Source organism: Excalfactoria chinensis, chromosome 2, assembly GCF_039878825.1.
Source record: "Excalfactoria chinensis isolate bCotChi1 chromosome 2, bCotChi1.hap2, whole genome shotgun sequence".
In the NCBI taxonomy this organism is placed as follows: Eukaryota; Metazoa; Chordata; class Aves; order Galliformes; family Phasianidae; genus Excalfactoria; species Excalfactoria chinensis.
The window spans coordinates 83,508,696-83,520,748 of NC_092826.1; positions in this window are offsets into that span (position 1 = coordinate 83,508,696).

Genomic DNA, 12,053 nt, shown 5'->3' on the forward strand with positions numbered 1-12,053 from the left:
GGAAATGTATTTCAGCTTCCTATCCTTTTCCTTTTCACACATTCTGAATTTTCTGGTTATACCTGAAGCCTATTTGGAGCTTTCTTTGTATGCCATGGCATAAAAAGTCAGTGTGTGGTATAAGCTCCTTTGCCTACTGGTGTCATGCTCAGGTGCACACAAAACTCCAGAAACACTCTTATAAATCACCCGCAAAGAAAGATCAAAGGCAATGAGCTGGAGCTGACTGTTCTAACTCATTTCAGTATCAGCTGTAGTGCTGCAGAGCTCACACTGAGCTCCAGGAGAGCCTGCCCTATTTCCTTCAGACATCTCATCCCAAGTAGTACCAGTACAGCCTTCCTGTGAATTCAGTGGAAGCTTTGAATTGTAGGGGTTATATATACCTGTGTTCTTGCCTGGGAAGACAACTGGCTCACTCAAGGCCAGAGGCAGGTGTTAAGCCAGTAGGTAGGCAGCATGGATGGCTGGGAGTTTGGGCTCAGCAGGACTAATAACTAACTTACAAATGAACAGAGGTTTTGAACATTCTTCTGCTTTCTCTAAGCTTGCAACAAAATCTCAAGGGTTTTTGTTTTGTTTTGTTTTGTTTTGTGGAAAAACTGCCTGTTTTCTCCATTTTCCAGCAAGGCGCTTTCTCCTCTTCTGAGCTGGGCTCTGTGGGGAAAGAGCCAGGTAAGGAACCAGCTGCTCAGACAGCCGACTGTAGAAGTAGGCCGTAGCACCCCCCTGCTTTTCTGGGTTGGGACACAAGTGAAGATGTGAGGAGAAACGCAGATGGAATTTTCATTCCAAACGGGAGTTTATGTTAAGCGAATAAATGTTTATAAAACACCAGTAAGGTCAGTTGAAGAAGGAAGTATCTGATTATTGAGAGATTTTGTACAGAGGCTGTCAAAACTCCAAAAGCCAAATGATTTATCAAGTAGAATTTTCTGTGCTCATTCCCTAAAGAATGGCCATGGTGGTGATGGGTTGATGGTTGGACTAGATGGCCTTAGTGGTATTTTCCAATCTTAATGATTCTGTGATTCTATGGACCTCCCATAGAAACCACTGTTCAGAAGTGCAGATGGAAGCAACTGGAGGATTTTGTGGCAGTAATAGTAGCTTTGTCTTGGAATGCTGAACTGGACAAATGTTTCTTTGCAAACCTTTGGATGAGGAATAGGGATGAAGAGAAATGAGATTCTAGGCCTGCTGAATAAAATCCATTTGAAATGACAACCCATTCAAGAGTAAGGTATTTCTTGAAGCACTTCAGTGTACTGCCTCAATCTATGACCTGTGTGATCATAGAAGTTTTTAAATACTTTTCATCTTCTCAGTGTTTCATCTTCTCCAGGCCCTGGATGTTTCCATACAGAAGAAGGCAGATGACTTGTACACTCTGATGGGTTAATGTGAGACGCAGGTTCTATCACTTTAAGAGAGTGAAGATGAGCGTGCCTCTTTGGTCTACATCCTCTCTAAGAGGTGTTTTGCACAGGAAGGCAACATTCCTCTCCAGAGAGGTGATGAATACCCTGTCCTTAGAGACATTCAAGGTTAGACTGGACAGGGCTCTGTGCAACCTGGTGTAGTTGCAGGCACCCCTGTTTATTGCAGGGAAGTTGGACTAGGTGACCTTTGAGGGTCTGTTCTAACTTAAATGATTCTATGATTCCCTTGCCTCTTTAACCCCAACCTTAATTCCTTCTAGAGCAAGGGCTTCTCACAGAGGGGCTACAGTTTGTCAAACACAGTAAATGTCACAAAATCCATTAATACCAACAAACTACAAGAGGCTCCAGAAAGACTCCCGTCTGCTTCCTCACTAAGATAATTTCTCTGCTTTTTTCTAAACTTTATTCCTTCAGGCTTCTCCATGGCATTTCCAAATCACTCCAGTCATAGATGTCATCTGGGGAAAATGAAGACATCTCCAAAGAGCACAGGTCTTAATCTGAGTCCTTCTGTGCTGCTTGCTGTCACTTCAGACAAGTAGTGTTGAACAGTGTGATCTCATGTGTGGTTAGTGTGGGTATTGAGTAACATGAAGTGACTTATCTGCAGCTGTATCTGCAGATGCATTTTATTTGGTACAGTAACATGGTGTTGAAATGGATAACCTGATTATTTCCATTTCTGGAACATGAAGCTGAAGAGAAGCTTGGCACTTGGGAAGTAGACTCCCTTTGAAAGGAACAACACCAAAAGCTCTTCTCCAGCTGTGCATCAAAGATACCCCAGCTCCTGGACCCCATCCACCAGATAGCTTCAAACCACACCCCTGGGGATGATCAGATGTGATTTGATGTGAAACCAGGTGAATTCAAGCTGCAGATGCTCCTTGTGCACGAGGCAGAAAGAAAAAATAGCAGCTTAAATTGTCAAATCGAGTCAGACAAATGAGGTCAAACATAATGGCACAGATGACACTCTTCCCTGAGGACATTAGTTGACATGTGTCAGTCTTGCTGACCGACTGTTTCGCTTTCTCTATGACATTTGATAAACAAAAATAAATCAAGAATTTATTGCAAACAAATTGATACTAGTAGTAGCATTGCTGATATGAAGAGAGGCCTGTGAATATTTCTTCCTTTTTTAGCACTGCATTTCTCTTTATGTGTACTTTGCTGACAGTATTATGTCACGTCTTTCCTAAAAAAACTTTTGTTGTGAATTTTCTAAGGTGTTTTTTATCCATTCTTCGAGGCTGGTGATAAGATGAATTACTCTTATCGTTCTGCAGCTCATATTGAACTCATGATTTAATCATTTGGAGTGGATACATTCTTTGCACACTGATACTCTGTCTTTCTTCTCTGTATGAACGGAACAGGAATCAAAGAAAAAAAGCAAACAAACAGGAAAACATACACTGAAAGGGTTGGCAGAGAAGGCAAGGCCAGACTGTCGCTAACTAGGACTATTGCTATCTTTACAGAACTAATCCTCCATTTCCATCTCAATGTACAGCTGATTTGAACATCATTAAGAAATTCATTGCTTGGTGTTGGAAATAACCGTCATTAATAAATAAACAATCAGTTCTTGATATTTGCAACTATTAGCATAAAATTAGGGCACAGCTAAACCAGCACACTGGAAAGCCTCGGGCTTTTGGCTGAGATCAAGTGAGACCGAGTAGCTAGTGAAAGGCAGAGAGCATTAAGTGCTGCATTCAGACCTGCTTCAGGTGGCCAATTTAGGTGGTGGAGCTCATTTCCCGAGAGAAAAAAACAGTGTTAATACTAATTGCTTTCTGGCTGCCAAGCAAAATTCCATTCTTGGGTTGGGTTTTCCCAGGAACTTCTTCCCATATACATGCTTATACACATCTGTGCTGTGCCTGCTGCACACGGGCAGGAGCACAATGAACAAGCAGGAGGGATTCATGATGGGTTTCCATGTGGTGCTGCTTCTTCACTCATGCACGGCCATTGTCAGACACAGCTGGTGGTCACAGCGACCCTTCTCTTTGTGCAGTTGTTAATAAGATGAAAGATAAGTGAATTATTGGGAGATAAACCAGGTGCTTTTGGGCACACGGGGAAGGCAAGTAAAAACCTGGTCTAGTGGATGGTGACCATGCCCATGGCAGGGAGTTGTAATTGGATAATCTTTGAAGTCCTTTTCAACCCAGGCCATTCTATGATCCTCTATGAAAAGAGAAGACGTGAAGCCAGTCAGAAGCAAATCTGTGCAACACATGGCTTGGAGTTTTGTGTTCCGGCAATGTTCTTCCCTGACACACTTCCATATCATGTGGGAAAATAGGCTTCAAACACACTGAGACACCCCAGGAAACACCATGATGGTTTCCTCTTGGTGTTCCTTGAGGGTCTTCAGCTTACCTAGACTACCATTCATTGCTGTGATTGAAGTGATAATGAATAGGCTAGAATATGGATGATATAGTTATCCTTGTGTCTACAGAAGTGAGAAAATTACCTCAGGCCAAGGTGGCTTCCCCAGAGATGTTCTTGCTCAGTTATCTAAAAGATGTTGCAGCCGACAGTGTCTATATTTAATTTCATCTTGAATGTCATTCTAATGGATACAGTTCCTCTCTTGCCCTCAGACATGTAGGTGTTGAGCTCCTTCTGCTTCTCTTTTTGAAGTCCTCAGTGGAGATGCTCAGGAGCTCTTCTGGGCATTGCTGCAACTACATCGGGAAGATTCCCAGGGTGCTCTCAATGGTTTACTCAGTGCCAGGTGCACTGACTTGCATGTGAGCCCTCAGCCTGCCAGGAAGAGCGTCATCCAAGGAGCGCAGCAGGAGGCTGACTCTCTGCCCTTTCTTTTTTTCTCTTCTTTCAAAGCCATTTGCTTCTCCAACCTATTTCTGAACATGGAAATACACAAGCGAGGTGAAATGTCCCATCGGTTGGTAGCCTGTGAAATAGAATCACTGTGCTAATTTGGAATTCCAAGTGGTCAGCACAAGCCAGGAGGGCTTTCTCAGTGCACATTAACACAGCTTTAACAGATACTGAAAACAGCCACACTGAGATTTGGCAATGGCACTGGGAAATGACAGGTAGCTTTTGGGGAGGGTCAGAAAACAAGGCAACAAAATGCCTGATAAATGCTTCTGCTTCCCAGAATGTTGCACAGATGCATCCTTGATAGAAGCTGTTGAGGGCAAAACTAAATGATATAGACAGAGTATGGCACCCAGGCTGCTCGCCCAGCAGCACTCAGAAATTGTGAAGCTGTTTAAAAGCGTGTGATCTGTTGCAAGGTCCTGCTACCTTGCATGACCCCTGCCAAGTTGTGCACTCATTCAGCACTACAGGCTGTTGTAGCGGGGGTTGACTGCACTAAGCCTGCTGCATCAATCCCTGTAGGATTTATGGCTGTGCAGCGCACAGCGCTTCAAGGCGTACAGTGTGCCACTTTGACAGTATCAGTGACAGAGGCGAGGCTGTGAAGCTCTCTCAAAATCACAGAAATATCCTCCTCATGAGATAATTTCCCCATTGCTTCACGGCGGGATAGAAGAGTGAGATTTAATGCTATATTTTAATGGAAATCACTTCGCTGTGTGCTGTAAGACAGCACATCCATCACCTCACAAGGCTGATATTCTTTTTTCTTTCCAGGAGCACCTTGGGGGGATTCAGCCAATATTAGAAAAAGAGTTTTGGTGGTGCAGCCCGGCCAAAGGAACTGGGAATGGCAGCTTTGGCTGCACACCTGCTGGAGGTAGGGTAGGGAGAAAAATAGCCTCAGCCTAATGAAATGCACGTACCTGCATGCACAGATATAAACAAGTGCACGTGTTTATGTAAATTTGGTGGTACGGGAAGGATTTGCACAGGTGATAGTTTTTGAGATGACAAAACGATACGTATTTCTTTCTCAGTGTCATTCTTAGAATGCTTCGGTTGAGGCTTAAAAAAATCTCCCAACAATCACAATCAGACAGGCAACACAGTAAAACCGATTTTGAGTGATGCAAATTGGCACAGCTATTTTGAATAGCATGTGATGCAGACATAATAATTGTTCCTGCTTGTCTGTGTTAAAATTGCTGTACAAAACCTACCATGAGCTGCAGCTCTCCTTTCTTTTATGCAGTTCTTTGAGCTTGTTTACTACTTATGGCAAAGTAGTACTGAATATCTTGCTGTCACGTCGGGTCACAGGACAAATGAACAGCAAACAAATGAGAAAGCAAAAGTAGATCAAAATCAAGAGTCAGTGTTTGGATGTCTGATGTTGTACTGACTGGAAATGATTCCAAAAGTCAACATATGCAAGTAGTTAAATGTGGATTCTATTTTCCCTTTGGTCCAGGGCTCTAACTTTCTTAACAGCAAACACTCCCAAGCATACCATCTGTTGCTGGAGAGTGAGCAGTTTAATGAGGAGGATTCTTTCCATCTCACTTACTCCTTGATGCCTGCTCCAATTTCTAGGTCATTGTTGTCTCCAAGCAATACAAAGTTTCCTTCTAGCATCAGCAGTAACAGTCATACGTATATATATTTGTGTGTGTGTATATATATATATATATATATATAAGCACTTGCCTGCATGTGTACTCTGTAGTCCCCTTGCTCTGCCTTTCACCAGTCTATTTATTATTCTGCTCCCTCTGCCCAGCTGAAGAAGCCTGAGTGTTCATCAGCAGCAGAGGCTGCCGCACTCCATCCCTGCCAGCAATATGCTGTGTTTGTGCCAAGGTAAAGGCCAGTGAAAGCCATGTCCATTCATGGACAGAGCTGCATTAATCCGTATGTCTGAGGTGAAGGTCCTGTTGTGCCTCTGTCACCATGAAATTGTGCCTTAGATGTGCTCCTCTTACAGTCCAGCTGGTTTAGCAGTCTGGAAGAACTAGAAACCAGTTGGTTGTAGCAGAACTGATGGCAATGTATGGCTTGGAGGGATAAAGATGATATCTCATCCTAATTAATAATCGTGTAGAGACTTGCACACTAAAATGAGATTCATGAATCACTTCTCTTAGCCCTGAGCAAGTCTGCAGAAAATGTTTTGTTTTTCAGAGGAACAAACATAAGACAACAAGCAAAGCTAACCTACTCATCACAAGCACTTCTGTTTAGGCAGAAAGATCCACATTTTGGAACAGAGCATGGTATTTTCCAAAGGATGGGAACGCCAGAGCAGTAATTACTTGATTCTTCAATGTACCAACCAGAGGGAAGGAATGAGTGTCAGGAGCAGGCAGCCAGGGGGAAGAACACGTCTCGGTATTTAGCAAAAAGGAGAAGCATACCCAGACAGGGCTGCTTAGGTGGCAGTCCCAGCACTGAGCTCATAAATCAGAGGTTTACCTGGTTTCCTTCCACGTGAGACCCAAAGTCTAAATACTGACCTCAAACTTGGTCCTGTCTCTGTAGCAAACTCTGGTACCTTGTGGGATGATCTCTAAGAAGGAATACCATGACAAAGCCATTGGATAGATGGGTAAGAACCAAAAATCCAGTCCAGACTGGAGCCTACTGCAGGCCAAGACACAGCATGGAGAAACCAGGCAGAGCAGTGTGGGATGCAAAAGGCAGCAAAGTGTGCAGCAGCAGCCATAATTCAGGGCTGAAAAGCTTTACGCTGGATGCTGTGTGGAAGCTGGAGGTGAAATTTCAATCTGGTGATCATTTGGTTAAAGTCATCACTGAATTAGCAGAACAATTTGACTTACAGCTTCCTGTTTAACAATTCTCTGTACTTCATGAAAATGCCTTTTCCAGTGACTGAAACATGTTTCACAGAAGCTGTGAGAAGCCATGTTTTTCCAGTACTGTCTCAAAGTTTGCTGAAATGGACAAGTTCAGGCAAATCCTGGCCAAGGTTCCAGGACTGCCTTTGTCTGAAATACACAGGAACCAAGGTTCGAGAAATCCCTTTGTTTAGGAGATTGACAAGTCCGGGAGCTATGAAAGGGAGATAAGATACTGATCAATGGCCCTTAAGTGGTCTTTTTGTGTTGGCCTATCTCAAGGAAGGTGGCCATCTCTGAGGACTAATGGCCCTTAAGTGGTCTTAAGTGGTGTTGGCCCATCTCAAGGAAGATTGACATCTCTGAGGAAATCACAAGACTCTGACCCGAGCTGTCCAGAAATGTCTGGAAGGCTGGAAAGAAGTATAAAAAGGGCACGGACAAACCACGGTTTGTGGGTTTCTAGGTATCTGACCTCAGATCCCTCCACCGTTGTCCTACTGCTGCCTACTATCTCTTCTGGGAGTGCTGCTCGACACTTTGCTTCGTGGGACCTCGCTGCCCGAGATTCTGCCTCCCAGGACCTCGCTACTCTGACCATCTTCTCTGCGTTTCATCGATCTGCGGCCTGCTACTTCGCTGCTGCTCTCCCCTACGCTTATTTTGCCCCGGACCAACGTTAACAACGTGCTCCAGGACGCTGCTGCTTCCAGGAGGTGACTATTCCCCGCTTTAACGTAATTCTTGCTCTTTTCTACCTTTTTCTATCGCCTACTTTCCCTTCCCCATCACCCTAATTTTGGCATTCACCGCTCTCCCTTCCCCATCCTCTCAATTGTCTATTATTTCTAATAAACTGGTTGGATCAACATTTGAATGTTCTTCTTCTTAATCTCACGCCGGGCATAACATATCAAAAGAACCTTTGCCTCACTCCTAAATTGGAGCGAGACAGAAGCTAAATGTACGCCTGTCTGAATATCTATTTTGAGAGTATAGCAAGCTTGAAGACATCATTCTTATGACAATTTTCTTAAGCTGGACAAAGCTGCAAGCTAAAATATCCTTTCACTGACGTAAGTAGCTTTCTCGTTTTGAACACGTGTATTGAACATGTAAATTTCCACATGCAAAAAGACCTTTTTCAGTAGAAAGGTGTTTCAGCAGAGCTGCAGTGGAAGTAGAACAGAGAGATTGCAACGGTGAGGAAAAACTCCCAAGAGACTGACCGTACCCATTTGGGCACAAGTATCTCTTAGTAGGTGTCCAGGAAAGGTGCTGGTTTTTCAGCAACACTGCTGTAACCCCTCCACAAATGTGCTGGGTAAGAACAGGCCCCACTGCTCTGGGAAAAATGTGCATCAGTGAGATGGCAAAAGGACTTGAATCCTCACCGGACTATCCAGGCAGTCAGCACTTGGCTGAGGATTAGCCATGGGGTCTCTGTCTGCTCTACCAGTGCAACATTCTCTGTGGCTGTGACTGATGTTAGGTCACAAAGGTTTGGCAGCCAGGGGTTGCTAATTTGGTGTTTGCATAGCTAAGTGTGGGAAAAGAAGCATATGACACGGTCCCATCTATTATTAAAAACCACAGAAATGTATTTGATTGTTGGGGAGTTGTTCTTTGTCCTCCTGTCACTTGTTTCATACCCTTGCTGGTTCTGCTTTTCACAGTCACATGTTCCCCTCTGGCTCAGGGAGAGGATTTTCAAGATGAGTTACAACTATGATGCTGATTTTATGTTCTGTAGACTGTGTTCATGTTCTGGTATTATGCTTCGTTTTATACCACTGCCACATGCAAAAAAACATCTGCATGTATAATGGCCTTGTTTGCATCACGTGAGGGTTGATTTTGAGGAAAATCCTTTTGATAGGAACATAGCATGAGTAGTTGAACGCTTGGGAACCTATCTAAGACCTAAGATGTCTTTTGCACAACAGTATGTCAGGGCCCCCAGCATAAGAAAGACAGAACTATGGGAGCAGGTCAAGAGGAAGGCCACAGAGGTGATCAGAGGGGTAGGACATCTCTCCTATGAAGAAAGGCTGAGGGAGCTGGGCTTGTTTAGCTGGAGAAGAGAAGGCTCTGGGAAGACCTCACTGTGGCCTTCCAGTACTTAAAAGGGAACTTATCAACAAGAGGCAGTGTGACTTTTTTACATGGTTTGATAATGAGAGGACAAGGAAGAATGATTTTAAACTAAAAAAGAGGAGAAACTTGCCTTAGATGCTGGGAGGCATTTTTTACTCAGGCGGTGGTTAGGCACTGGAACATGTTGCTTAGAGAAGCTGTGGGTGCCCCATTCCTGGAGACATTCAAAGCCAGGTTGGATGGGGCCTTGGACAGTCTGATCTGGTGAGCGGCAGCCCAGTCCATGGCAGGGGGATGGAACTAAATGATCTTCAAAGTTCTTTCCATCCCAAACCAGTCTATGATTCCATGATTCTGTGAATAAATTTCTGTCTCTGTCCTAGCAAGAGATTTTCCCCGCAGACCTTCCCTACTAGTCTCTAATGTCTCCTCCGAGAAGATCACAATTATTCTTAAAAGCAAAATAAGCAATCTTTTTTAATTATTATCTTACTGGGGAAGTTTGGGTCCTCAAATACCTCCTGTCACAGCAGAGGGATATTTCATCAAGGGAATAGAGGGGCTGTAGTTATTCTTCAGCTCCAGGAGAGGTTCAAATGTACATCTTCCCCAGGATATGGGAGCCCCAGCAGTGAGGTGGCTAAGCACCACTTTCAGTGCACTAAATGTAATGTAAAGAACCTGCTGCTGCCCTTATGAACAACACAGGTGTTGTCAGCATGCCCTGGCACTGAGTGTACCATCTCCCAGACAGGCTGGGTGCTCCCAGCTCACCCTGTGGCTCTCTTGAGAGGCTGAGGTGGAAGTCAGCTGCTGAAACCACAGCAGAACTGAAAGAGTTTGTAAAAATTCCAAGTCAGGTTGGGGTACAGGCAAAGAGTGTAAAGGTTGAACACGAGTATGTGTATCCTGAGGGCTTGTTTGCTGCTGGGTATGTCTTTTCTGTATTGCCACACTGGAATCCTGCTACTGAAACAAGAGGTTGGTCAGCTTTGGAGTGACAGTTTAAGTTTTGTGCCTGGTTTGCTTCAATCATTGTTACTGTTTGAATGAGAGTCCTCTATTGACTGTCTATAGTTCTAAACAAGGAAAACAAATACTGTTTCTTCAGACGAGCTGCCAATGTCTCTGTAATTCCCACGGTTGTAGTGCTTTGATTGGAGTTGGGTGCCAGATGCATGGATTCCTCTGACAAACAGCTTTCTGGCAGGAGAGGAAGATCTGGCTCCAGAAAGCCTGTTTGTGTAAAGCGTTGCCATGTTACTGTCTATCGTTACCTGCACTGATTTGCTTTGAAGAAGCAGAGAAGCTAGACACCAGTTAAATAAATTAGAATAGAGATAACAAACACCTTGCACACACCCAGACGGATCCCTTTCCTGCCACCAAGTGACCCTGAAAGGGAAGCTTTAGACATTTTTGATCTGGCACCCCAGCAGTAAGGGGAAAGATTCAGTTCTACTGATTTTGTTCTCACTCCACCCAGTGATGGAACCCAATTATCATTGCTGACAGAACAGAAAAGTTTTCAGGAACAAGGAAAGGTCAGCAATGAGTGGGGACGTTCAACCAGGTGACAAAGGAGTGGGTGGAAGTGAAGGCAGAGGAAGCCAACAGCTTTCAGGAGCAGGTTGATTCTCCTCCTGCTTTGCTTCTTGCCCTCCCCCAGGCTCCAAGCAGCTGGCAAACACTCTCCAGTTTGGTTGGCAAGAAATCAGCAAGTGACCCGATGTTAAGATCCGGGAAAGCTGGAATGGTTTGTTTGCTTGACCTTTATCTTTCAGAAATGCTGTGTATGCACGAGTGCTCTGAATGCTAGCTGCTGGCCAGCCCCAGACAGCCCCTGTTCTCAGCAGTCACAGGCCCCTGGCCTGACCCTGAGGGAGCAGCAGACCCCATTTCCCTGCTCCAGACACCTCTCATCTCAGCCCATCCTGGGGAGATATCATGGCTCCTGCCAGGTATTCACACATAGCACAGCGTATGTTTCTTTGCTACTGCAGCAAGCAGCAGTTCCTTCAGGCAGGAAGGGCTCTGAAGGCACTTTCTCAGCATTGCTCCTGGCACCTCTTCCTAGATCCCACCACCCTTCACGGATGACAAAAGGGCACTGAAACCATGACTGCTTTTACCACCCGCTGAGGAGACAGAAAGGCTCCTAGGGAAATTCAAGAAGGATCTTCGACCAGGCACTGCTGAAGCTAAGATCTGTCAAGCCATAACTTTAATGCTGTGCAGAGCGTTTGCTGTTGAAGACAGTATACAGGAAATCTGAGTAGTGAATGCTCTCCATCTTTGATCAACGTGCCAGTGTGGCTGCTGTGAAGCGAAACAGCGTAGGCTGGCAGATGAGAATTTTCCCCAGGGGCATTCTGTGGGGAACACAACAGAGCTGACTGAACAAGGAAATACATCTTCAAACATACGAATGCTGTTGTGTAAATGCTTTTGCGGCGCTCAGGAAATAAACCAAAAATAATTTAATTCTATTCTATTTCTTTGGCTTTTTAAGTTTGTTTGCAAATCTTGGAATTAGCAACGACGTGCTAAAGAGCTGTGCTTTCTTGATGGTTGCAACATGGAGTGTCTCAGCTTCCTGCCTTTGTAGTCCCTTGCAGGCTGAGCTTTCCCTCAAGCAGCAGGATGAAAGCCACCAGATACCAGGGGAGGGCTGGATGTTCCCAGCCGTGGTAGCATAGGTGTAGCTATAGCTAAATCCCCAGCTTCCTCATCAACACTTAACATTTGTGCATACCTATATGGTAAAAATGCCTCCCCTAGC